At 48.8% G+C, this 26,827-nt stretch overlaps 1 protein-coding gene and 1 long non-coding RNA gene across 3 annotated transcripts in view; one reads left to right on the forward strand and one right to left on the reverse strand.

Moving 5' to 3' along the window:
* Positions 1-26,827, forward strand: part of TCF7L1 (transcription factor 7 like 1) — a 172,409-nt gene that overhangs the window by 9,309 nt on the left and 136,273 nt on the right. The window lies entirely within an intron of this gene.
* On the reverse strand, positions 3,787-8,507 carry LOC311588666. The gene is made up of 3 exons (XR_014776289.1): positions 7,018-8,507; positions 4,060-6,866; positions 3,787-4,018 (listed from the first exon to the last, which is right to left on the reverse strand). It is a non-coding gene; the product is annotated as an uncharacterized lncRNA (long non-coding RNA).

Below are 26,827 nucleotides of genomic sequence, written 5' to 3' on the forward strand. Positions count from 1 at the left end.
CTTGTTAGTTCCATCCTGCGGCTGTGCAAACAGACTTATGGAGGTCAAGTGTGTCACACCAGGCCACCCTCCTGGCCTTTCAAGCCCCAGGTTTTGACACAGTTAGGTCCAAAGTCCTGAGCTTTTTTCTTTCTCCCCATGAAACATAAGCCTGGTGGCACCGACCCTCTCCAGAGAAAGGCGCTGGCTTGCTTCTCAAAGCAAAAATCCTGATCTGACTATCAGCTCGCATGGAGCGGGGTAGACCTTAAAACCAGGCACTGCACTGCACTGCGTGCATCCCCTGTCGAGTCAACAGTGAGTAAGTGTGAGGCTGGAAGCTGTCCAGCCAGGACTTTGCGCCGAGGGTCAGTAACCTTTAACCCGCTGCCCAGGGACTTCGCCACCTGTGGAAAAGCCATTATCTCCTGACATTTGGAACCTGGAGACTACTTTCTCCTTGTTGGAATCAGTGAGGGTCGGAAGTGCACGCAGGTGTGTCTTTGGATTGGCCTAGCATGGGAGGCGGTGGCCTGCCTGCTCTCCTTGCAGTTCAGATTACAGTATGGTCGGCTTAACAAACCGAGGCCTGAGACACCAAGCATGGAAAGAGTGCTTCCTTACGGTGCCTTTTATAAAGTGCTTGGTTAAGTCACTTGCTTTCCTTCTGCACTGCCCAAATAATCCAGCAGTCTCTTGTATCTATGACAGACTTATTACAGCACCATTAATTATTTAAGAAATAAATACTAGATATTTGCATGGTGACTATTTTAGGAATTGCAGAAGAGATATGGTGCTCTCTCTCTCTCTCTCTCTCTCTCTCTCTCTCTCTCTCTCTCTCTGTGTGTGTGTGTGTGTGTGTGTGTGTGTGTGTGAGTGATGGCTTGGAATTAGAAATCATGAAGTTCCATTTTTTAAAAAAGATTAATATGTTCAATTTGTTTCATGTGTGTGTGTCTATGTGGATGTATTATGCCATGTATGTGCAGGTGGCTGAGAAGGCCAGGAGGAGCATGCTAGATTTCTAGGTCCGAAGTTACAGGCAGTTGTGATACGTTGGCTGTGCATGGTGGATACGGAACTTGGGTCCCCTGGGCAAGCAGGAAGAAGTATTGACCACTGGGAGTCCCTCCAGCTCCCAGAGTTCAGCATTTTTGTCTCTACTGGCCAAACCACCCAGCGGGAGGTCTCTTAAAAGCCACCACACCAGGCTGGAGAGATGGCTCAGCCATTAAAGGCTAGGCTCACAACCAAAAGTATAAAAGGCGCCAGCCATATGAGGGAAGACTGACTATGAAGGCTCTCTGAGTAACTGTTGTAGAAGTTGAGGTTTCTTAGGAGGCTGAAGACATGACTGCTGCAAGGCATCAAAACTGTTTGTTTGTTTGTTTGTTTGTTTGTGTTCCCAGAGTGTCTCTGTGTAATAGTCCTGACTGTTCTGGTACTCACTCTGTAGACCAGGCTGGCCTTGAACTCAGGGATCTGCTTGCCTCTGTCACTGGAATGCTGGGATTAAAGGTGTGTGCCACCATGCCCAGAATGTGAGTTCAAGAACACCCAGGGCTACATAGAGAGACCTTGTCTCAGAGGGAGACAGATGTGGGGGGGGAGGGAGAGAGAAAGAGAGAGGGAGAAGAAGAGAGGGAGAAGAAGAGAGGGAGAGAGGGGGGAGAGAGAGAGGGAAAGAGGGGGGGAGAGGGAGGAAGAGGGAGGGAGGGAGGGAGAGAGAGACACACACAGACAGATAGACAGACAGACAGACAGGAGAAGCGGGGATGTGCAGAGAAGTGGGGATGAGCAGCGTGAAAATCAGATCAATTTACAAGTCCAGATTTGTTATCCTTGGTGAGTAAGCACAGGTGATCACTGACCTGCCTAAAGCAAGCAGTTAGAAGTGAGCGGGTGACAGACACAGGACGGGGATCAGGTGTGCTTGCTGGAATGTGACCCTCTGCTGTGGGGAGCCATACCCCAAAGACAGTCCACCACAAAAATACTTGTGTATTTAAAACACAGCACCTATGTGTGCTAAGTGATTTATTTGTTACATTTGGCAACACTAACATTTCAACATCAGTGTTAAGAACAGCCAGAAAATAAGTAGTCCTGTAGGCACCTTCAGTGCTCCTGGGAGCTGCTGGAACTCTTCCCACAGTCAACGCCCATGCATCTAGGATAATCTCCCTATATGTCCTCCAGGGAGCTGGGAGAGGAAGCCCTGGAGCCCCGAAGGTATTAGGGCCTTGGGGGTTGGGGAGGGACTTGGAGGCTGCAGTTTCCCCAAGGAAAAGTTGACAAAAAAAAAAAAAGTGAAGATGCCATTTGGAGCAAAAGTTAAAGAAATGGCATATGCAAGCAAAGTAACAAGCAACTTCGCTGTATCCTTTGTCCGCAGTGGTTTTTCTATCCCTTTCCCTTTGGCGCCAATGGTTGATTGTTTGACTGAGACAGGGTTTAAATAGGGTCTATACAGCTCGTCAGAAACTCTCTCTATAGACCAGGCTGGCCTGAACTCACAGAGATCCGCCTGCTTCTGCCTCCCAAGAGCTAGGAATAAAGCAAGATTGGCCCAATTGCTCCCTGCTCACTCAGGCATTTTTAGTGCCTGGGGTGGTTAAAGCCTTCAGCAGCCCCAGAGATGGTGTTAATTGCTGCCTTAATCTTTTCTTTATTCTGTGCTCTGTGCTCCATTTAATCCACCTACAGGTTGGCCTAGCCTGTTGCCTGCCTCCTATGTTGGACCAGCTCTACTTCCTTGTGTTACGTAAATTCAACCTGGTTTGCGATTTCTGATTATTTATCTTCTTGAGCTGTTTTCTAAGTGGGGTAACAGGAGCGAGGAGCTCTGGCAGGAGTGTTCCCGGCTGTGAAATGAAAACACTTTGCGCCTCTATTAATGTTTTCCAGCCTCAGTGTTTGTGTTATGATATGCTTGTCAGGGAAAGACCATCCTGCCACAGCTTTGCAGTGGGAGAGGCAGAGGGGTTCCCAGATAACACACAGGAGCCTGCGTCAGGGGAGAGGCCGAGATAGGCTCTGGCCTGTCCCACCCAGCTCATCCGCAGACCAGCCTGCCTGCTAGCTAGAGCACCTCAGCCAGATCAACAAAACCCAAGTAATTAGCCAGAGGCGGTAGTATGCATCTGAAACTTGAGGTCCAGTTAGCCTGGAGTATGTCTGGTCACAGAAGAGAGCCCCCCCCACAAACTTCCCCCTCCCCCTCCCCCCTTCAGTGAGGTGGAAGGTGAGAACTCCTGAAAGCTGTCCCACAACCACCCCTCCCCCAACACTCACTTAAAAACAAAACGCGCACTTAAAAAGGGGGTGGGGGCGGGGGCTGGAGAGATGGCTCAGCGCTTAAGAGCATTTAGTTGTTCTTCCAGAGGTCCTGAGTTCAATTCCCAGCACCCACATGGCAGCTCGCAACCTGCCTGGGACTCCAGTTCCAGGGGACCCAACACCCTCACATAGACATATATGCAGGCAAAACAAAACACCAGCGTGCATAAAATGAATAAATAAAAATAAAGAGGAGCACAGAAGAGGCTGTAGCTCAGTGGGAGGGTGCTTGGCCAGCATGCTCAAGGCCCTGTGCTCAATCCCAGCTCATTGAAAACCAAAACATTGTAGCCAGGGGGTGGTGGTGGTGAGTTCCAGGACAGCCAAGGCCACAAGGAGAAACCCTGTCTAGAAACAAACAAACAAACAAACAAAATATTGTAACAGCTACTGTTGACTAGGGCACTTTCTTGGTCTAAGAAGAGTTGTTCAGTGTCAAGCCATGGTGGATTATTGTAGTTTTTTTTCTAGGCCACCATAGAGCAAGTCTTTGGTCTGCTCGTCTCCCTCATGCTCTTTGGTATATTGTTTTCTCCCTGGTGAGTGATTTAGTCTGCCACTGGATGAGAGTCATGTCTTCCAGGGAGCTGGACATGGTGTGTGTGTCCCACCTTAGGGAGGCTGGACAGCTGGACATGGTGTGTGTGTGTGTCTACCTGAGGGAGTCTGGGCAGCAGAACATGGTGTGTGTGTCCACCTGAGAGAGGCTGGGCAGCTGGACATGGTGTGTGTGTCCACCTGAGGGAGGCTGGGCAGCTGGACATGGTGTGTGTGTCTCGTTCATCGTTACTCCAAAGTATATTTGCCAAGTTTCCCAAAGAAATATACTGTATTTCTTTGTCTTTAGTGTTGTCCCGCCTCCTAATGAATGAGTATCTTATGGGACACTTAAGAGAGTGTTGGGTTCTGCACCAAACTTCCCCTTGGTTTTAGCCGCCCCCTGTGATGACTCCTGTGATGCCTGTCAAGCAAACGGTCTACTTTCTAAAACACGACACTGTAGCAGGAACAATGATTTCTCAGGTCACTGGTGTATTTGTGAGTTCTAAGTAAAATGAAGGCACGAGGAGCTTGGTGGTCTGTGTGGGGAAATAAAAGACAGGGCAGTAGTGAAGGCTTGCCTGGCATGCGCACAGAGGCCTGAGTTCGAGTCCTAGCACTGTCAAAAACAAAAAGGGAAAAGCCCAAGCCGAGCCTCTCTGTAGTCTTTATTATGTTTGGGTCAGAGTGGGCTTATCACGGAACGACCTAACAGTGGTTTGGGAGGTGTTTTTTTCCTGGTGAGATAGCAAAGGTGATGTTCTAGTCTGCATTCAACATAGACTGTAAATAACTTACTAACTAGAATCTGTGGTTTTTTGTTTTGCTTTGTTTTGTTTTGTTTTCTTTTATCTTGATGACCCACTTCTGTCATCAGTGAGTCTGTTGGATTTGTCACAGTCTATTATTTATTTATTTTGTTATTATGGCATGGGTGCGGGGGACAAGATCTTGCTTTTGTAGCCCATTTGGGCCTAGAGCGAAATCCTCTTGAGTCCCACTCTTGGGTACTGACTAGTATTATGAGTTTGTGCTCCAGCACCCAGCTCTAGATTCCCCTCATTCATTCATTCATTCATTCATTCGTCCGTCCGTCTGTCCATCCATCTATCCGTCCGTCCGTCCGTCCGTCCGTCCGTCCATCCATCCGTCCATCCATCCATCCATCTGCTTGTTCGTTCATTCATTCATGCTGTGGGCTCTTGCTACTGGGCCTCAGCTGGTCTAGAACTCACAATCCTGCTTCGGCCTCCCAAGCACTGGAATTACAGGTAGGCTGTAAATTTAGACTCTCTAACATTTTAAAAATAATATTTATTTATTAAATATTTCTTTCTTTCTTATTATGCATACAGTGCTCTGCCTGCGTGTATGCCTGCAGGCCAGAAGAGGGCATCAGATCACATTATAGATGGTTATGAGCCACCATGTGGTTGCTGGGAATTGAACTCAGGACTCCTGGAAGAACAACCAGTGAGTGCTCTTAACCTCTGAGCCATCTCTCCAGCCCCAATTATTTATTTTATGTGTGTACCAGAGCATGAGCATGGAGGTCAGAGGTCAACCTGTAGGAGTCTGTTTCTTTTTCTTTTTCTTCTTTGGGACAGGGTTTCTCTGTGTAGCCCTGGCTGTCCTGGACCGCACTCTGCTGGCCAGACCCACAGCAATCCACCTGCTTCTGCTCGCTGCTACCCAGGCACTCTGCTGTCGACCTTCACCCAGCCAGCACTCTCTCCTGCTGCATTTTCTTTTTCTCATGCGGCTTATTCAGGTGAAGCCTTCGGTTTGTTTGCTTTGAGTCAGTGCCTCAACATGTAGCTCTGGCTGGAACAGGCTCTGTAGACGAGCGTGGCCACCGACTCACAGGGATCCTCCTGCCTCTGTGTGCTGGAATGCAGGGATGCAGCACCATGCGTGCGGCACCACACCTAGCAAGGTGAACAGGTTCTTCCTCACCATCAGCATCTTCTTTTCAAGCTCTATTTCTTTTTGTTTGTTTGTTTGTTTGTTTGTTTTTGTTTTTCGAGACAGGGTTTCTCTGTGTAGCCTTGACTGTCCTGGGCTGGCTTTGTAGACCAGGCTGGCCTCGAACTCACAGCGGTCCGCCTGCCTCTGCCTCCCGAGTGCTGGGATTAAAGACGTGCACCACCACCGCCCGGCTTCAAGATCTATTTCAAGACTGCTTCCCAAGGAGATGCTCAAGGGCTCCAGGACCACTGCTTCTCTCTGGTGGTAGCACACCTTCCTCCCTGACTCCAGCCAGGGCAAATGTCTGCATCTGTATTGCTCCTTCCCTTCCTCATTCATTTGCTGTATTTTTAAAAATGAAAGTGCCTGCCATCAACTGTTTAGTTCTTTTAGCTGAAAGGGCAATAAATTAACGTCTATAGATGAAACTCAACCTGGCGCTTTTTAAAGTAAAGTTCTATTAGAACACAGCTATGCACAGTTAGAGCATCTTTGCATGGTAAGGAGCCCAGCCTGCTGGTTGTGATGGAGACCCTATTGGACCACAGAGTTAGAGGATCTACTGGCCAGCCCTTCACGGAGTTAGCAGACCCTCGCTGTGGATCAGCCTCCATTGGAATGCCTGACTCTTGACCTTATCATCTCTAGTTAGTTTCTCTTGTCCCATGAAGTTAGATAATTTACAGCGAATGTAGGGATTTAAACTGACTCACTATCCTTCATTCTGTCTGTAAATGCTACCCTTACTGATGCTCAGACTGTCTCTTTACCCAGCTGGTGCTTCTTCTAATTGGTGGCTGAGTCCTTTGGACAAGTCGAAGCTTCCTTTAATGGGAACGGGTATTTAGAAAGCGCCCTGTAAATGCTAAAGTACACATGTAAAGTACACAAGGACACCAAACAATATCACGGAGATAAGGAGTGAATAAAAATATGCCCATTGTACTTTTTAAAAAATCCATTAAAAATATCTATTAAGGGCATCTGTCCTTGCTCTAAAAGAAATAATTTTCAAATCCAGGCGTGGTGGCGCACGCCTTTAATCCCAGTACTCAGGAGGCAGAGGCAGGTGGATCTCTGTGAGTTTTGAGGCCAGCCTGGTCTACAAAGTGAGTCCAGGACAGCCAAGGCTACACAGAGAAACCCTGTCTTGAAAAACAAAACAAAGCCAGGTGTGGTGGCGCACACCTTTAATCCCAGCACTTGGGAGGCAGAGGCAGGCGGATCACTGTGAGTTCGAGGCCAGCCTGGTCTACAAAGTGAGTCCAGGATGGCCAAGGCTCCACAGAGAAGCCCTGTCTCGAAAAACCAAAACCAAAAAAAAAAAAAAAAAAAAAAAAAAAGAAAAAGAAAAAAAGAAAAACAAAACATCATTTCCTTTCCAATATACTCTTTTTGAGAGAGGGTCTCATTATGCAGCCCTGGCTAGCCTGGATCTTGCTGTGTAGATCACGCTGGCCTCAAACTCAGCAGTCAGTCTGCGCCTGCCTCTGCCTCCTGGGAATGCTTGGATTAAAAGTGTGCAGCACCATGCGGAGCTTCAGTATGTTCTCAATGCTGAGTCCTTTTCTATATTTACTAAATATTTATAATCATACATGGAAATTGTTTTGTAGATAAAGCCTCTTTCATACTTATATCTTATTCCTTCAATTAAAAAAAGAAAAAACCAAAACAGAACATGTAGGGCTGGAGAGATGGCTCAGAGGTTAAGAGCACTGACTGCTCTTCCAGAGGTCCTGAGTTCAATTCCCAGCAACCACATGGTGGCTCACAACCATCTATAATGAGATCTGATGCCCTCGTCTGGCATGCAGGTGTACAAGCAAGCAGAGCACTGTATACATAGTAATAAATAAATAAATCTTTAAAAAAACAAAAAACATGTATTTCTGTCATCTGGTGGCATTTCAGCTGTTAATAGATGTGGCTGCAGAGATGGCTCAAGTGAGTCAAACTACTATGTAGAGGACCCAAGTTTGGCTGCTAACACCCACTTTCAGTGCCTGTAGTTTCACCTCCAAGAGATCCTGTGCCCTCTTCTGGATTCCATAGGCACCTGCGTTCACACACGCACACACCTACAAAGCCACATACGTATGTATGTATGTAATTAAAAACAAAAATAAACAAACATAAAGGAAAAAGCTCACTGGAGGGGTTTCACTGGTTTCTCATAGAACGCCCATCTTGTTTTGAGCGGGCACAGACAGGTAATGAGACCCAATTCCGTGCGTCACCTCCTCCCTCCTGACACCACACTGACTGCAAACATTTGTCAACTTATGGGAACATCTCGTCATTGATCAGGTGTCACTGAGGTTGAAGTTACAGCTCAGCTGAGGGCGAGGCTGTAGGACCCACGCCGTAGTTGCACAGGTTGTGGGTGTACACAGAGGATAGTGCCCAGCACACAGCAAAGGCTTTGTCCTGGTTGTCAGGATCTCACTGGCTCTCTTTTGAGGCAGACAGGCTCTCGCTATGCAGCTCTGTCAGTCCTGGAGTTCACTATGCAGACCAGGCTGGCCTCGGATTCACATAGAACCACCTGGGTGTGCCTCTGGAATGGTGGGATTAAAACAATGCAGCACCATGCATGGCCCTCGAAATTCTATTTCTACACTGGAGTCCCAGCATGCTTATTTTAGTTAAAATTTTTTAATTTTATGTGTGTGTGTGTGTGTGTGTGTGTGTGTGTGTGTGTAATTCCCTTTTTTCATTTTTATGCGTGTGTGTAGCGAACGTGAGTGTGTATATATGTTTGCACGTTCCTGGGCACATGTATGTGTGAGTGTGCACATGAGAGTCTGAATGTCAGTTGATGTCAGGAACCATCCTGTATGTATCTTTCACGGTTCCCTTTAAGGCAAGGTCTCTCAAACCCAAAGCCTGCCATATGGGGGACCTCTTGTCTCTACTTTTGTTGTTGTTATTGTTTTGTTTTGTTTGAGACAGGATTTCTCTATGTAGTCCTGGCTGTCCTGGAACTCACTCTGTAGACCACGCTAGCCTCAAACTCACCTTGTCTGTACTTTTAAAGGATGGATTACAGGTGGGCTGCTACATTTCCCTGATATTTACGTGGGTCCTGAGCTCCAAACTCTGGCCTGCATGCTTGTAGGCAAGTGCTCTAGTCACTGAGCCATCTCTGCGGCCCCCATTGTATGTTGTCAGATTGGGTTTCATGTAGCCCAGGCTGGCCTCTAGCTTGCTATGTACCTTAAACGTCTGCTCCTCCTGCCATCACCTCCTGAATGCCTGGACTATAGGCCTGCATCTTACTGCCCAGTTTAGATGGTATTGGAGATCAAACCCGGGGCTGTGTGGCAGCCGTACAAATTGTTATTTTGATTTCTCTCTTTCTCTCTCTCTCTCTCTCTCTCTCTCTCTCTCTCTCTCTTTCTTTCTTTTTTCTTGTTTGGGATCAAACATGGGTCCTCACAAATGCCAGCCAAGTGCTCCACCACTCAGTCTCTCTTTAGCCCCTTATACTTAATTTTGGATGGCCAGTTTTCTTGAATTCATAACCCAGAGAATCCTGGCTCTTAAATTCTGATTTTGATCAGCCTGACCCTGAGACACTGCCTCGAATGTGAAGTCAGGCGTCAGTCTACACGTATGTGAGTACCTGATACTGTCTATTTGTATTTCTCTCTATGCACGGGATGTGATAAGATAAATACAAAGACCTGCCCACTTGGACGTTTTCAGGTTAACGGGAGCAATCCTAGTGTGTCTGTTGTCTTCCCCTGTGTAGTTTTGATAAGCCAATCACTGGTGGCTGACCATCTCACTTTGCTTATTATGGTAGGTCCCCCCCCCCCCATTCCTCTCAGAGCTGAGGCTGCCCAGCCTTCTAAAAACAAACACAGCAGAGGCCTGAGCTGCAGATGGAACTTTGAACCTAGTCCCCTGGTTCGCGTCTGTGGACTTCTCTTCCTCTGCGGTGATGAGAGTGTGAGCAGTTGGGGAGACCGTATGTTTTGGTAGGGCTATGCCAAGGAAAATACTTGAGAATTACATTAGCAACTCAAGGCATTTTGGCCGCTCCAAGGGGATACATGATAGTTTTCCAGTTATATGAACAAGGGCTTTTGTTTCATACTGAAGTTTCTTGCAGGCTTTGAGAACAATAGGCTTCTATCAGTGCTTCCCAGAGGCCTTTGCGGTGCTTCAGCCGGGGAGACTTCTCAGGCCTTTGGCACACTTCTGTGGATTTCTTTGAGGGAGTGGGCCACGCAGGACTCCTCTGCCCATTTGGCTAAGGCGTTTCTTGTGTTTGAAATCTAACCCTCTTCCTCCTCGGAAGCCTCACCTATGGCTCCCTGCTGCAAAGTCTTAAAGCACATTTCACTGTTGGCAAACACATGGCCTCTACATCCAAAACATACTTGTCTCCTGGATCCTGAACTTGTTGAAGATGCCAAGGAGTGGCTGGCTCTGTTAGATCCCGTCTCTATTAACTCTTAGCACCACGCACATAGAAGGCCCTCACCCACCATTTGTTGAACGAACGAAGAAAGAGTAGAGGATGCTTCCCGGCCCCCAAGTAGACCCAATGGGAGCCACCCTCTACAGAAGCCACTTTCAGGGTGAGGACCGTAGATGATGGGTTATTTATCGGCTGTTGTACTCCTGGAATTTCATTTTCAAATACAACCGGCTACAATGCGAGGGGCCTTTGTCATTTTTAGTTCAGGTACTAGGCACATCCAGCAGGAAGCGGTCAGTTTATTTAAAGATGGAGCCCTGTGCTTGAAATAACATGTCTCGCTGGAGCACGCTGAGGCAGCCAGGATTAGAACCCTCTCTTCCTGATACCTGTACTGAGGCCCATTACCCAGCCGGCAGCCTGCACCCCCTTCCAATACTGCGAGTTTACATCAATGGGAACCAGTGTTTCCGACTGTTGGGGAGGGAAGAAATCAGACTCTCCTTTGCACACTAATTAGCACAGGCAGAACAAAAGGCCTCCCTTGGTTGTCGAGTTCAAGTTTGGCTCATACGCAGTTCTCAGTCAAGATTGCGATCTCAGATAAATTAAAAACAAATGTTAAAGAAGTCATAATGAGGTAGGAAGGGAATTCAGGATTCTTGTTTGCGAATAACACTGGGTAAACAGACTTCTCTCCAAAGCAGACACGCATGTCCCCTCCTCCACCTTGCTGTTTGAGCCTTTGGGTTCAATCTTCCTCTTGGTCGTTTGCTGTACCTCAACTCAGAGAGGTGGGCCGCTGTGTGCCGGGTCTCTTGTCAGCGTGACAGTTCCTCAGAGCTGGGACAATGGTAGACAGAGGAGTTGGGTCAAATCCACCAAGTCAAAGGGAACCAAACATTTGGCAAAATGCCCCTTGCCTCAGGAATGACCGCCACAGCCTGCTGCCCTGGCGTGGCTTCCTTTTCCTCCAGTCTGCTGAAGGCAAGGACCCGGCGGCAGGGAGCACACAGAAACCCCTGTGTTCTTTCTTCTCCTCCAGGCCGAGTTCCTGAGTACATTCTTGACCAGATGGGGGTGGGGGAGAGAGAGCTGGGGGCCCAGCGAGCTGCTGCGTTCAATGGGACTCTGTATATATATGCCAAATGGAGTCTACAGGCGTCTTTACGAGCCGGGTGACTGTGCTGGCAGATGTAAAGAAACTCAGAGGGCCTGTGTGTGCGGAGTCTCGATTCCTACGAAGTTTCCATAAGTGCATTCAAGGGCTCTCTCTTTACATGGAAACTCGGTTCCTCTGCCGACCCCCATCTCCTGCCCAGAGACGGGGTCTCCTGTAGCAAAGGATGATCTTGATTCCTGGTCCTCCTGCCTCGTCCTCTTCGTGCTGGGATTACAAGTGTATACCGCCATCCCTGGTTCAGGCACTGCTGGGACTTGAACCCAGGGCTCCATGCAAGTGAGGAAATCAGTCTACCTACTGAGCCACACCCCCAGCCTACTCTGTTTACTCTTTCCTGATGCAGTATGTGCAGGGTGAGTCCATGTGCTTGCACTTGTGCACCCACAACGTTTTCAACGGCGGCGCACCTCAGCAGACTTCTTCAGTGCTGTCTAGATTTGGGATGGTCAAGTCTTGAGGAGAGGCCATGTTTCTAGCATCTAGCTAGGAGAGAGGCCAAGGGTCCTTATAGGAAGCAATCTTCAAAAGACAAAGGGAAGAGACCTTTTAACAAGAACCTAAAGAGGGGTCCTACAGGACCAGGACTCGAGCTGTATGTGTTTGATGCGTGTGTATGCACATGTGTGCAGAGGCCGGAGGTTGACATCAAATATCTGCCTCAGTCCCTCTATTTCTTCTTCTTCTTCTTCTTCTTCTTCTTCTTCTTCTTCTTCTTCTTCTTCTTCTTCTTCTTCTTCTTCTTCTTTTTTCAAGACAGGGTTTCTCTGTGTAGCCTTGGCTGTCCTGGACTCGCATTGTAGACCAGGCTGGCCTCGAACTCACAGGGATCCACCTACCTCTGCCTCCCGAAGGCTCGGATTAAAAAAACGTGTGCCACCACTGCCCAGCCTATATCTTTTTATTTTTAAAATTATTTTATTACATCATTACGTGTGTGTGTGTGCGTGTGTGCGTGTGTGTGTGTGTGTGTGTGTGTGTGTGTGTGTGTGTGTGTGTACACATGTGTGCAGGGACACATGCCTCTGTGTATGTGGCAGTCAGGGAGGACAACTTCAGGAGTCTTCTCTCTCCTTCCATGTGGGTTCCAAGCATGGAACTCAGGTTATCAGACTCGGTGGCAGATGCCTTCACCTAGAGCAAGCAACCTGGCTGGCTGGCCACCGTAGTTTTTGATCTAGGCTCTCTCACTGAATGCAGAGCTTCCTGACTGGGGCTGGGGGCAGAGTGGCTTACCAATGAGCTCCAGGGAAGTCCCGGCCCTCCCTCTCTGGCTCTGGGATTTCAGATGCCGTACCTAGCTTTTCACATGGGACCCAAACCTCAAGTCCTTATGTCTGTATAGCAAACCCTTCACCATCTCTATCGGCCCCGAGCACTTTGTTCAGTGATAACAGTTTTATTCTCTGTTCTGTGGCCCAGAGGAGTCTTATATTCATCACTTCACTCAATTCTCAGAAAGACCCTGAGGTGGGAGCCAAGGTTATCTTTGTTTTGCTCAAGATGAAGTAACGACTCAGAGGGCCGATATCCCTACCCTAAAGCACACAGCAGTGTAGGGAAAGGGACGGCCTTCAGATTCAGATTTATCTTAACTAGCTTGTACCATGTGGTGTCACAGCCCATGGTAGCTTGTGCGAACCTGCACAAGGTAGCTTGTTGCATTCTAAGTCTGTGCTGCAGAAATGGCCGCTTGTGTCTGAGCTTTGGGGGCCCCAAGCTTTATAGCTCACCCACAGGGTGACTGATGAATCTGTGATACTTGCTGAGGAGCAGTAGCTGGGCCAATGGCCATTCTGCCTGTAGGGGATTGAGGGAGCAGGGTGAGCTGGGCAGGTCAGAACGGAAACACCCTGGTGGTTTTTTTACCTGTCCCGAGCCCCTCCACTCTGTCCAGGGCAGAGCTGGGGGTCAGTCTAAGGTGAGAAGCAGTTAGTATTGTCATTTGTGAAGAGAGGGAGCATGGCCTTTAGAGATGACTTCTGGGGTTGAGGACAGAGAAAAGCATTCTGCGGTGACCTTTCTCGGGAGGCTGGGTGTGCGTTGGCTGTGGGGACAGAAGGCAGACCTCACTGGCGGGAGCAGAGACCCCCTCCCTCAACATCTCCCTAGGAATGCTACTTCTGCAGCCCAGGACACAACTCCTGCTCTCGCTCCTGCAGACACATCCAGGAAACTGAAGGGTAAATAAATGGCTTTTGGAACCCCCAACTTGAGCATCTGTCCAGTGTCCCCCGAGCAGCTGAAGCCTGTGACAAGCTGAGGAGAAACTCTTGTGCCTTTTAAAAGCGTGAAACTTGATTTAGACATACTCTGTTCTCACATCGGTCCTAAGGAAAGTCATGTGATCCAATTACCAAACTCTACCGGGCATAGGTTAGATGAAGACTATTAACCCTCACTTAGGAGTGGGTTGGGTAGTGATGTTTCTTGTCTTTTTTCTTAAAGGAAAACTCTAGCACTGTCTGCTGTTGATGCATCTTTCACCCACCTGTCCTGTGCTTCTCTGTAAGTGGATAACTGATGAGGATAGCAGGCTGGTGCCTGGCAGAGCCTGGCCGGAAATGCATCACAAGCCCATACATAGCTCCCGCTTGCTCTCAGGGCCTTCTGGCATCTCAGTCCCATCGCCATGCTGCCTGCGCACCCCCCAGAAGACTACACTCCACCCCAGAGAGGATTTTCTTGTTATTGAAATATGCGTCTAAATATGACCATGCGTTCATCTATGGCATAAGCTGTCCTTTCGCAAGCCGTTTTTCTTCAGAGTTGGCTGTGAGGTCTGTGGAAGCACAATTGGGCTTTGTGGTGAGGAGGGTTTACAGTCAGTGCCCTGGAAGGTGGGGCCAGCCTTGTCTAAACAAATAGTAGTAGTGGGCTTGGCCTCAGGAAGACGGGATTCCTGGAAGGCGAGCGATGGAGCCCGATGCAGGATGAGCTTCCTGGTGCTCTTGGCGACTCTTGTCCTGGTTCTTTGCTGTGAACACAGGAGGCCGCCTTGACCCAGGAGCTCCTAGGACAGACCCCTCCTTCATCTAGGCCTCCTCCTGCTGTCTCCACAAGGTGACCCAGGGACCTGCTGGGCTGACAGCAGTTCCTCTTTGAGCTTTTCTGCAGGCCTTCCCTACGTTGTGGGGGCCTTACTTGCCCTCTGCCCTGCGGGAGCTCTGCCACAGCATGCGGTGTGGAGCCCTTTTTCCTACTGCTTTCCACACCACTGGTGGCTGGCCCTCTGTCCGCTTGAGAGTGCTTGCCTTTGACCTGTCGACAAAGGTCATATAACCAGGCTTCCTTGGCCCAGGATTCTGGGAAAGCTCAGTCAAGGGGCTGCTTGGTGAGAAAGGAAATATCCGGCTCCTTTTCCTAACCACCCCCACAGCAAGCATGGCGCCCTGTAATGCAGACCTTGTCTCTCTCTCCTGCTGCGTGAGCATCATCAGCTGCCTTTCCACGGATCTCCATTGTTGCCCGGTGGTCTCTGGTCCCTCTTCTCCCAAGGTGCTGTGACTGGGTCACTTGGTCACTTTGACTTCAGAGTCTATGTGCCTGGCTCAGGGAGGGTGTGTGTGTGTGTACTCTGCGACACCATCACAGACGCAGAGAGGAGATGTAAGCTACTATCCTGCCTCCAGCCGACACGTTTCTTTATTTAAAAGCTTTTGGGGGCAGAGTGGTGGAGACATGGCTCAGCAGGCAAGAGTGTGTGCTGCTTTTGCAGAGGCCCTGAGCGGGGTGCCAGCACCCCATGTGGGTGTGGTGGCTTACAAGCACCTGCAGCCCCAGCTCTACGATGCCCTCTTTTGGACTCCGCAGACACTGCAGTCACATGTACACACCCACATACAAAGTTAAAACTTTAAAAATAGGGGCTGGAGGGATGCATTAGTGGTGAGGAGTGAGTGCTTGCTGTTATTCCAGAGGACCCAGGCCAGAGTCCCAACACCCACCTATAGCTCACAGTGGTCAGTTCCAGGGGACCCGACACTCTCTTCTGGTTTCTGGGGTACTGCATGTACATAACGCACAGGCCTAGAAGCAAACAAAACACCTGTGCACATAAAGCAATAAATTAAAAAAAACATCAGCCCTGGCCCAGGTGGTCTTCTTCCTCACCTCCCAGCCATGTTACAGCGCAGGGTTCTTACCTACAGACTTGGCTCAAATTGGTAGCAAAGATGCTTTTCTTGGCTCAGCTTTTCAGAACCGTGTAGTGTAGGAAGAAGTAGATGCTGTGAGTACTGCTCCTAGTGACCATTCTAAGGCTACAGGGTGCCTGGGGGGCAACGATGAGTTAGAATTCACAGAAGCCAGGTCTGGTGGCCCACGCCTGTAATCCCAGCAGAGAGTTCCAGGCCAGCCTGGTCTACAGAGTGAGTCCAGGACAGCCAAGGCTACGCAGGGAATTTCTGTCTCAAAAAACAAAGACAAAACAGACGAGGAGAGAGACAGAGAGAGAGAGAGAGAGAGCCATTTGTGCTACACACCTGTTATATCAGCACCTGCTGGGCAAAGGCATGAGATTTGCCACACGTTCCAGACTGTGACAGTTGCACAGGGAGGCTCTGTCTCAAAAGACCGAACCAAAGAAACAAACAAACAAAAATGTCTTGACCACAGACCTAAGCTTATTTGTCATGTGTGGTATATGCATGTGTGCTTACTTATCACGCGTGGTATATGCATGTGTGCTTACTTATCAAGTGTGGTATGTGCACGTGTGCTTACTCATCATGTGTGGTATATGCATGTGTGCTTACTCATCACGTGTGGTATGTGCACGTGTGCACATGTGGAGGCCAGAAGCCAGCACTGTGGTATCTTCTTCAGTTGTTCTCTATCTTATGTTTTTTAAAAAGTTATGATTAACTTATTATTCTTGGGCGGCATCATGGCAAGGCACACGTGTAGAGGTCAGAGGGCAATTTGGCAGAGTCACTTCTCCTTCCGCCTTCACACAGGTTCCAGGGAGTGAGCTCAGGCCATCAGTCTTGTACTGCAAAGGCCTTCACTTGCTGAGCCCTCTGGCTAGCCTATCACCTTGATTAAAAAAAAAAGTATTTATTTATTATTTATACAGTGCTTTGCCTGCATATAATACCTGCAGGCCAGAAGAGGGCACCAGATCTCATTATAGATGGTTGTGAACCACCATGTAGTTGCTGGGAATTGAACTCAGGACCTTTGGAAGAGCAGACAGTGCTCTTAACCTTTGAGCCAAATCTCCAGCCCCATCTCCTTGATTTTTGAGGCAGGGTCTCTCAGCAGCCGGGAGTTTGATGAAGGTCCAACTGCCTCCCCTGTCCAGCTCTGGCTTTGCAGGCACGTACTTCTATGCCCTCCCTGCTTCTAACGTGAGTCCTGGGATCCACACTCAGGTCCTCACTCCTGGGTGGCCCGGGCATGTCCCCAGCCCCAGACGAGGGAGGTGTGGACTGGACAGTCTCTGGGATGACTTTGCTGCTACTGATTTCCTGGGGGGATTTTCAGCACTCCTGGTGGTTTGGAGCCGTGCGTAAACTAAGATATTACTTAAGGTAAATAAAGTCTGTCAGATGCAGTCTGGAAATCTGGCCAATGGCTTACCACTGCAATTCCAGAACTTGGGAGGCTGAGACAGGTAGATTGCTATAAGTTCAAGAACAGTTTGGGCTATAGTGAGTTTCAGACCAGCCTGACCCAGTGAAATAGATGTCTCGAACACACAAAATCCTGTCAACAACAGCCAAAAGCGCTCAAAATAAAACAAAATGTGCCTGTTTGGTTCAGTCCTTGCAGATGGGGATCAAAAGTCAGCCACGGGCTGGAGAGATGGCTCAGTGGTTAAGAGCGCCGCCTACTTTTCCGAAGGTCCTGAGTTCAATTCCCAGCCACCACATGGTGGGTCACAACCATCTATAATGTAACCTGATGCCCTCTTCTGGCCTACAAGTGGACAACACTGTATACTTAATAAATAAATCTTAAATAAAAAAAAAGTCAGCCATGCTGAAGTTTTCTTTAAGGTGGACAAAAGTGGGATCTGGGCTCTGAGTGAGGAGAGATGCTTCCTGGGTCCAGAGTTTACCTGGACTGGCTGCTCCCACCTCCTGGGGTGGGGATGAACGCCAAAGAGGCAGGAGAAGATGTCTCGGAGTGATGTGTTCTGTCTAGGAGAAGCTTACAGGTCAGAGATGCAGTCCCGGCCTATGCCCAGGATGAGATTGCTCACCCTGGCTTTTATTTACTCTCAGCAGGGTCTGGAACACCTAAGCCAGACAACAGAGCTAGACATAGCTGCGTGTCCAGAGGTGAAACTCAGGTTCATGTCCAGCGGGAGCCCAAGTGATGAACAGAGGGACAAAAGCAGACACTCTATCTAGGTGGGCCTGGTTGGCGGCCCTCAGAAAACAGGCTTGAAGATCCGTGCCCTATGAGGCCCCCGAGTACAAGTGATGGAATCCTGTTCTCAGAATCTCTGGGTTGCGGGGTTAGCTGTAATATTTTCTTTGTGCCAACGCAGAGCTGAGGACTTCTGAGGTTCCTGTGAGGGCTAGAACGTTGGTGCTGCGGCAGAGGCACTCAGTGATTTTGGTCTTTGACATGTATCTCTGTGTGTATATGACAGATCTCTCTCTCCCTCCTTCCCTCCCTCCCCCTCTCCCTCCTCGTGTGTGTGTGTGTGTGTGTGTGTGTGTGTGTGTATGTGTGTGTGTGTGTGTGTGTGTGTGTGTGTGTATGTGTGTGTGTGTGTGTGTATGTGTGTGTGTGTGTGTATGTGTGTGTGTGTGTGTGTGTGTGTGTGTGTGTGTGTGTGTGTGTAAGGTGGACAGAGAGAGGAGGAGGTCAGTGGGGCATCAGATCACTTGGAGCTGGAGTTACAGGCAGTTTTAGTTTTGAGCTGCCTTATGTGGGTTCTGGGAATCAAATCTGGATCTTTTGCAAGAACAGTATATGGTGGGGCTGGAGAGATGCCTCTGAGGTAAAGAGCACTGACTGCTCTTCCAAAGCACTTGGGTTCAATTCCCAGCACCCACATGGCAGCTCTTAGCTCCCTGTGACTCCACTTCCAGGTAACCTGACAGTCGCACACAGACAGACAGACAGACAGACATGCAGGCAAAACACCAATGCACATAAATAACTTTTTGTTTTTTCGAGACAGGGTCTCTCTGTGTAGCCTTGGCTGCCCTGGACTCGCTTTGTAGACCAGGCTGGCCTCGAACTCACAGCGATCCGCCTGCCTCTGCCTCCCGAGTGCTGGGATTAAAGGCGTGCGCCACTATGCCCGGCTATAAATATATTTTTAAAGTTAAAAAGAAAAGAAAAGAAACGAAAAGAAGTAGAAAGAACAGTATGTGCTCTTAAGCAGCAAGCGTCCTCTTGATTTCTACTTTGCTAACTGAACAGGAGCCATTACACCCACCCAGGCCAAACCTCTCCGTGCTCTTTTGTCATAAGGGAAGAGGTACAGGGTTCTCTTTCATGACACCTTTGGGGTCATTGTCTGTAGCACTGGGGCCATGCCCTGGCTCTTCACCACCACGAGTGATCACTTGTTCCTCATTTTGCTTGGCAGTGCCTGCTTGTTCTAGGAATGACACCGGAGCCTTGACATTTCTAGGTCTTTCTGGTTTATCTGTGAGCTCCTGGTGCATGGGTGTGTGCTATGCAAGTTTACTGAGTTAATAATTCTTTTTAGTGAATGGAGAGTAGGGCTTTTTTTTCTTTTTCTTTTTCTTTTTTTGGTTTTTCGAGACAGGGTTTCTCTATGTATCCTAGGCTGTCCTGGACTCACTTTTGTAAACCAGGCTGGCCTCGAACTCACAGCGATCTGCCTGCCTCTGCCTCCCGAGTGCTGGGATTAAAGGCATGCGCCACCACGCCCGGCTGGTGCTGGGAATTTTTGGTTTTGGTTTCAGAGACAGGGTTTCTCCGGGTAGCCCTGGGTGTTCTGGAACTCTGTAGATCAGGCTGCACTGGAATTCAGAGATCTTGCTTCTGCCTTCCAAGTGCTGAGATTGAAGGTGCGCGCCACCACGCCCGGCACCACCAAACACTCTTCATCAGAATTGCTCATCCTGGGAGATGGCTTAGGCTGGATGAGCACCCGTGGCTCAAAGCAAACCGCCATACAGGGAGTGCATGGTGAGGGTGAGGGCGGGTCCTCAGGGCTCAACGGCCAGTCACAGAGCTCCAGCTTGCCGAGAGATATTGTTTCTTCAAATCAGGTGAAAGCAAGTGAAGGAAACATGCCATGTCAACCTCTGGCTTCCACATACATGTGCATATGGACATGCATATGTACATGCATGTTATACACATAGACACACAGAACCCAGACTGAACCTGGAGGAAACCAGACTCCAGGCCGCCCAGGGGCATGCTCCGGGAACCACCAAGATAAACATAAAATGCACTCTCTCCAGATTCTGGGAAAGAAAAGCCCTCAAAGGTCAGAGGGTCCAGTGGCTCTCAACCCTGGGACTGCACATTAGAATCATCAGGGGAGCTTTTTAGAAATGCTCATGCCAAGCCCCTGAATCCCGCTGCCCCCCCAAAAAAGATTCATGCTTCAGCTGGGCCGAGGTGGGGCTTGGGCTTCATTGGAATTTTCTAAAAGCTCCCCAGGGGCTCCTGATATGCAGCCAAGTTGGTAAAGCGCTGAGGTCCTCCCTGAATATTTGAATGGCAGCATTAAAAAGAACTCTTCCTGGTGGTAGGATTGCCAGCCATGAGCCCCAGGTTCCCTACCCCCCCCCCCTGTCCCACACCCCCCCCACACTGTCCCACACCCCTCCCCCCCACTGTCCCACACCCCTCCCCCCCACTGTCCCACACCCCTCCCCCCCACTGTCCCACACCCCTCCCCACCCCCACACTGTCCCACACCCCTCCCCCCCCACTGTTCCACATCCCTCCCCCCCCACTGTCCCACACCCCTCCTCACCCCCACACTGTCCTACAAGCCTAGGCCTCTACCGCCCCTCCTGCCCTCCCAGAAGCAAGCTCTGAACAGGGCATCAGGTTCCTGGAACTGGAGTTACAGATGGTTATGAGGCACCATGTGGGAGCTGGGAATTGAACTCAGGGCCTGTGGAAGAGCAGCCAGTGCTCTTGGCCTCTCCAGCAGCACCCAACATCACTCTTCTTCATGACTAAACCAGGGAGGCATCAAAAAAGTCACCTCTCTCTCTCTCTCTCTCTCTCTCTCTCTCTCTCTCTCTCTCTCTCTCTCTCTTCCCCTCGAGACAGGGTTTCTCTGTGTAGCCTTGGCTGTCCTGGACTCACTTTGTAGACCAGGCTGGCCTCGAACTCACAGAGATCCGCCTGCCTCTGCCTCCCGAGTGCTGGTATTAAAGGTGTGCGCCACCATGCCTGGCTAGTCACCATTCTCTTTGGCCACCAACCTTGTGTTCAGCTCCACTGTTAGGCCTAGACGCCCCTGCAGCACCTCCATTGGAATGAGAGCACGGGGTCTTTAGATACTGGTGACTCTTTGGCTCTTCATATATGTGCCCCACAAAAGCCCAGGCATTTCCACTAGTGTTTTGAGAGTGAACACAAATATTACATATTTCATGATTTATTTTTTGGGCCAAGTGTATCTGGAAGCATTTCCAGTCATCATGGTAGGCTACCTACAGGGAGAGTTTTCAATGCTTTTAAGTATATTTCATTGTATTTCATTTCCTTCACAATGCTCAATTTTTCCTTGTTGTCATTTGTTGTTGTCTTGTTTTGGGTGTTTGTTGGTTGGTTTGTTTTGAGACAGGGTTTCTCTATGTAGCCTTGGCTGTCCTGAATTTGCTTTGTTCAAATGTTTGGTGGCACTGGAAGCTGCACCTGTTGGTTTGTATTTGTGATAACTTGTGGCACTAGTCAGTTAATAAACCTATAAATGGAATTTATTCTAGGTCTTGATGGTCAATTGATCTAGTTAATATCCATACCTTTCCATTTTGGCTTCTTAGGGCTACCTGTGCGTGCAACACGTGTACATGTGTGCAACATATGTTTGCATAGTTAACCATCACAGTGGCAATTAGTTAGTGGAACAAGTTTTACAACCTGCTTTTGGGGCTGGAGGGATGGCTCGCTGGTTAACAGTGTGTACTGAGCCTGGTTCCCAGCATGCACACTGGGTAACTTCAGCATCAGGGGACCTGGCTTTTTCTGTACTCTCCATGTGTACCCTCACACCGCCATACACATATTCATATAATCCCTAATAAAATAAAGCTTTTTTTTTTTTAAGCAAAAAACTTGTTTGTGAGGCAAAGAGTCCAATGAATTCTTTTCATACCTACTCAACTGGCCTATAGCCTCCAGGTTCAGTGGAGCTCTTAACATCTGCCTCCTGAGTCATCTGCCCTTGAGGCCTCAGGCTAGAGACAGTAATTTGGCTCGGCAGGGCTGGGCGCCAGAGCCCAGCACCGAGGACACTAGCATTTGCCCCAGTGCTAAGCGTGTTAAACAGCCACAGCCTGGACCTGGAGCATTGCCATCTTAGGTGGCTACTGGGATCTTACACACGAGAGAGAAGGGGTCCATAGCGATGGGAGGAAATGGTGGGGGGAGGGGCGTGGAGACATCGTTCCGGAACTCAGAGTCAGCTCAGACCCCCACTGTGGGGCGTGGCCTCGGGAAGCTGGATGGGAATTGTGGTTTGAGTGAGCCGTCCCCTACAGTCTTGGGCATTTGAATATTTGGTTCTCAGTTAGTGGCTCTGTTTGGGGAGGTTTAGGAGGTGTGGCCTTGCTGGAGGAAGTATATCACTGGGGGCGGGGCCTGCCACCATTCCCAGTGAGCTCTCTGCTTCACACCCACGGCAGAAGCTAGATAGGCTCCCAGCTCCCTGCTCCAGCTGCCTGCTCCTCTCTGTTGTCATGGAGAATAGCAGATGTAGAAGTTGTATCACAGGCGGGACATTGCTGCGACAGGCACAACAATGCTGTTGTATTGTTGTTTGATGTTTTGTTTTGTCTGTTTGTTTAATGCAAAAAAATCTTTGAGATTTTGGACCAGGAAAGGAAGTAAGCAGGGCATGATGGGCTATCTTATTAGGAACCTGGAGGACCGTGGTGCCGAGAGAAATGTGGACTGTGAGAGTTGTGAGGGGAACAGGGTTCGTAGCTGAGCTAGTGACCGTTCTTGCATACCTAAGCAAAGAACGTGGCTGCTTTCTACCTTTGTCCTCAGAACTTGCTTGAAGCTAAACTTAATAGTAACGAGGAGATTTCAAGGCAGCCTAATGTTGACTGTGTCACGCCGCTATTAGTGACCACTTTTACTCAGGTCTACAATGAAAAAGAGCAAATGGGGCAGAAAGAAATACAAAATGTGGGTTGGAGAGATTGCTCTTCCAGAGGTCCTGAGTTCAATTCCCAGCAACCACTTGGTGGCTCACAACCATCTATAATATGATCTGATGTGCACTGTATACATAATAAATCTTTAAAAAAAAAAGAAATACAAAATGTATAGTTTGGAGAGAAAATGGACAACAACAACTTAATGTCGTAGCCAAGGCTGTGCTGAAGGAGATAAGGAGATCAGCATTGGGATGAAGGGAAGGGAAAGATGCCACCCTGCTGCCCTTCCAACTTGTGAAAGGGCATGAAGCATTTTCTTCTCCTGAAAAACAACTGCGTTCAAGCAGCTGCCAATGTGCTTCCAGGGACCAGGGGCCATTCCAATCTAGGAGCTGAGCTTGGCAGTGCCTCTTGGCTGGAGACTCGGGAAGGATGCAGCAAGAGTTAGGGAGACACAGAAACGTCCCCCATGGTTTCGATAAAGTCACCAAGGCCAGGCTGCATGTCGTAGGTTAGCCCCTGCCTGAAGGCTCAGAGAGGGCAAGAATCCTGAGAGATCCTGGCTTGTGTTGGAGACCCCAAGATATTGCAGATGCCAGAGCTATGAGATATTTGCAAAAGAGAGATGCACACAGCCAAAGAGAGCCAGCAAGTGCCTTGAGTCCCAGAAGAGACTTAGGACTTTTAAACTGTGTTCAGACTGTGACAGACTATGGGGACATTTTGGTTTTTCGAGACAGGGTCTCCCTGTGTAGCTTTGGCTATCCTGGACTCGCCTTGTAGACCAGGCTGGTCTCGAACTCACAGCGATCCACCTGCCTCTGCCTCCCGAGTGCTGGGAGTAAAGGTGTGTGCCACCACACCCAGCGGCGACAAGGCGGACTTTTGAAGGCAGACCAAATGTACTTTGCATTATAACATAGTCAAGAGACCAGGTGGCCCAGGACTGGAATGTGCTGGTTTGAATGAGAAATATCCCCCCCAGTCTCAGGCATCTGAGAACGGTTCCCAGTTGGTGGCGCTGCTTAGGGAGGCTTTGGAGCTGAGGCTTTACTGCAGGAAGTGTGGCTCTCAAAGCCTCCTGCCACTCCTAGTGTTTCTCTGCTGCATGCTCCCCACTTCCTGCCCCAGCTGCCTTGCTTCTACCCCTCCACCATCAGTTCTCACCCCTGTGGAACTATAAACCTAAGTCAACTCTTTCTTCTAGAAGCTGCTCTAGTCGCGGTGTTTTGTCACAGTAATAACAGAAAAGTGGCTGACGGGAGTAATAGCCGCTCTTAGACCGTCTGGATTCTGATTCAGGCGAGTCAATCAATTTGATAATTGCCATGTTGTCACAAGTTCACACTGGAGAACCTTGGAATTGGCTTGCCTTTTCTTTTGTTTTGTTTTGTTTTTTCGAGACAGGGTTTCTCTGTGTAAAAGCTCTAGCTGTCCTGGAACTCGCTCTGTAAGACCAGGATGGCCTCAAACTCAGAGATCCACCTGCTTCTGCCTCCCAAGTGCAGGGATTAAAGGCATGCACCACTATGCCCAGCCTTTTTTTTATTTTTTTATTTTTTAAAGGCTCAGTGTTTTATGTAAGTTTATGATTCTGTCTTGGGCACATTCCATAACCTGTAAGTTGCAGGGAAGGTGTGTAATATAAACTTGAAAAGCATCTTCAAGACTAGGGTTTCCCCAAGGCCAGGCACGTGTTTATCGGTTCCCTGGCACCCCCCAGCTAACCGGAATGTCTGATTAAGCAGGACATCCATTTCTCAACCACCACAGGGGGTCAGTATTTTACTTTTACTTTATATAGCTTTGGATATTTTGTAATGCACGGGTTTATACTTTTGAAAATTTTTTTCTTTCAGCTTAGGTACTTAGCTTCATGGTTAGGAAGTGTTTCGTTCCACCTCCGCAGTCCTCCTAACTCAACCCGGTACTTAGGACTGCCTGGTGGGTAAGAACTAGTGTACAGTACAAGCTTGATGAAGGCAAGTGTTGAGGTACAGCTCCCACAGAAAACAGCATGGTGCTTACTCAACTGAAACATAGGCTGGCGAGTAACCCTGATGATCCTCCAGACGTACGCGCTAGAAGAAGAGAAGCAAGCCCCGTGAGTTGCTCTGCATCCCCCACGTTCATTCCCCTTCCTCACACACAAACGGAATGCAGCCTGGCAGCTAACACGCGCAGCTCTAGCGGAAGACTTGAACTTGGTTCCCAGCACCCACCTGCTACCTCACATCCTCCCGTAACTGCAGTTGCAGCAGATGCCTTTTGGTCTCCGCGTGCATCTGAATGCTTGTGATGCGCATAAGCTTACATAGACACACATACAAGCACAAATTAAGTAAGTTTTTAAAAAAATTTTATTTATCTCTATTTTATGTGCATTAGTATTTTGCCTGTATGTCTGTGTGAGGGTGTCAGTTCTTTGAGTTACAGACAGTTGTGAACTGCCATATGGGTGCTGGGATTTGAACCCCAGTCCTCTGGAAGAGCAGTCGGCGCCCCCAACCGCTGAGCCATCTTTCCAGCCCCAATACATTTTTTTAAACCCTAAGAATTAAAGAATCACCACAGTACCCAGCAGCCCCACTCTCGCCAGATCAGAATCTCAGGAAAATATATGCTCTCGTGTGCATTGCAGCCTTATTCACAATAGCCAAGATGTGGAAACAGTGTAGGTGTCCATCCGTAAGAGGAGTGGACAGAGAAAAATGTGATGGGTACAAGCAGTGAACCATGGTCAGTCTCTTACAACAAAGGGGCTTTTACTGTTCAATAGCTCGGACTGACCTGGAAGCATACAGGCAAACTAGCCTCAGAGAGACAGGCAGACAGTGCTGCATGCCTCTACTTGTCTGAGGAACTAAAACAATAACCCTGGAGGATGGTGTAGGCAGGTGGTTGTTGCCAGGGAGTAAGGTGGAGAGAGGCCACGGGAGGATGCTAGACAGCGGATTCTAAGTCATTGTCACAGGATGAGATGCTGTAGACATCTGGTGCACAGCATTGTACTAGTAGTTAACAATATGTTGTTAACTACACATGTGTTAAGGGTTGGCGAGGTGGCTCAGCAGGCAAACATGCTTGCTGTGCATGCCCAGTGCCCTGAATTCAATCTCTGGAGACCATGAGAAAAGGCAGATAGATGAGGAGGGTGCACATCTGTAACCCTAAGGTTCCTCCTCCCTAGGATGGGAGGCTGGAGAGGGAGAATCGCCTGGAAGCTTGTAAGCCAGCCAGCTTGAAGTAGCAGGGACAAGAGAGACCCCACCTAGAAACAAGGCAGAAGCCACTCCTGAAAGTTGTCCTCTGATCTCCAAACACATCCCATGGCGTGCACGTACCTGTACACTCATGAAACAACAATTTCTAGAACTGTGTTAAGAAGGGGAATTTATTATTGTACATTACAAGAAAAAGCAAAGGAACATAAGCTTTTGGAGATTTTAGACATACTTACTGCCCTACTGTGGTGACAGTTTCATGGTTGTATATACACATATCCACAGGCATTGGTTACATATATTAAATATGTATAAGTTTGGGTATACCAGTCATATCTCAGGGAAACAGGCACGAATAAGGAAAAACAATAGGACATTGAGGCGAAAATGGCAAGGGAAGAGCTGAAGAGAGGACTCAGTGGTTAAGAGCATGTGTGCTCTTGGTATAGGGCCCACCGGACAGTTCCAGGGGCTCTGGCGCCCCCTTCTGGCCCCTGTGGGCTGCTGCACACACATGGTGTACTTACACACAATCAGACCCACACATGAGCATATAAATAAAAAAATTTTTTTAAAGTAAATTTTAAAATAAAAATATCAAGTGAAAAAAAAAGTATCAGGTGAGTTTGTCACGCAGGCCCAGGTATGGGCCCTGAGCGGGACCTGTGACCTCAAGGAGAAGGGACAGTCTGAAACAGCATCGGGGAACTGGGCCGGTATCCCCAGAATGTGAGTGCCACACTCTGCCCAGCAAAGCTGGGTTCAGACACAGCTGCAGGTTATCAACAGAGGGTATGAAACTAAAACTGGGCAGGAAGTCAGACTTGCCACCCTCGAGGACAGAAGCCTGCTTGAGACCATCTTGTCTGCT

The sequence above is a fragment of the Acomys minous genome, assembly GCF_964271855.1.
Source record: "Acomys minous genome assembly, chromosome: 17".
In the NCBI taxonomy this organism is placed as follows: domain Eukaryota; kingdom Metazoa; phylum Chordata; class Mammalia; order Rodentia; family Muridae; genus Acomys; species Acomys minous.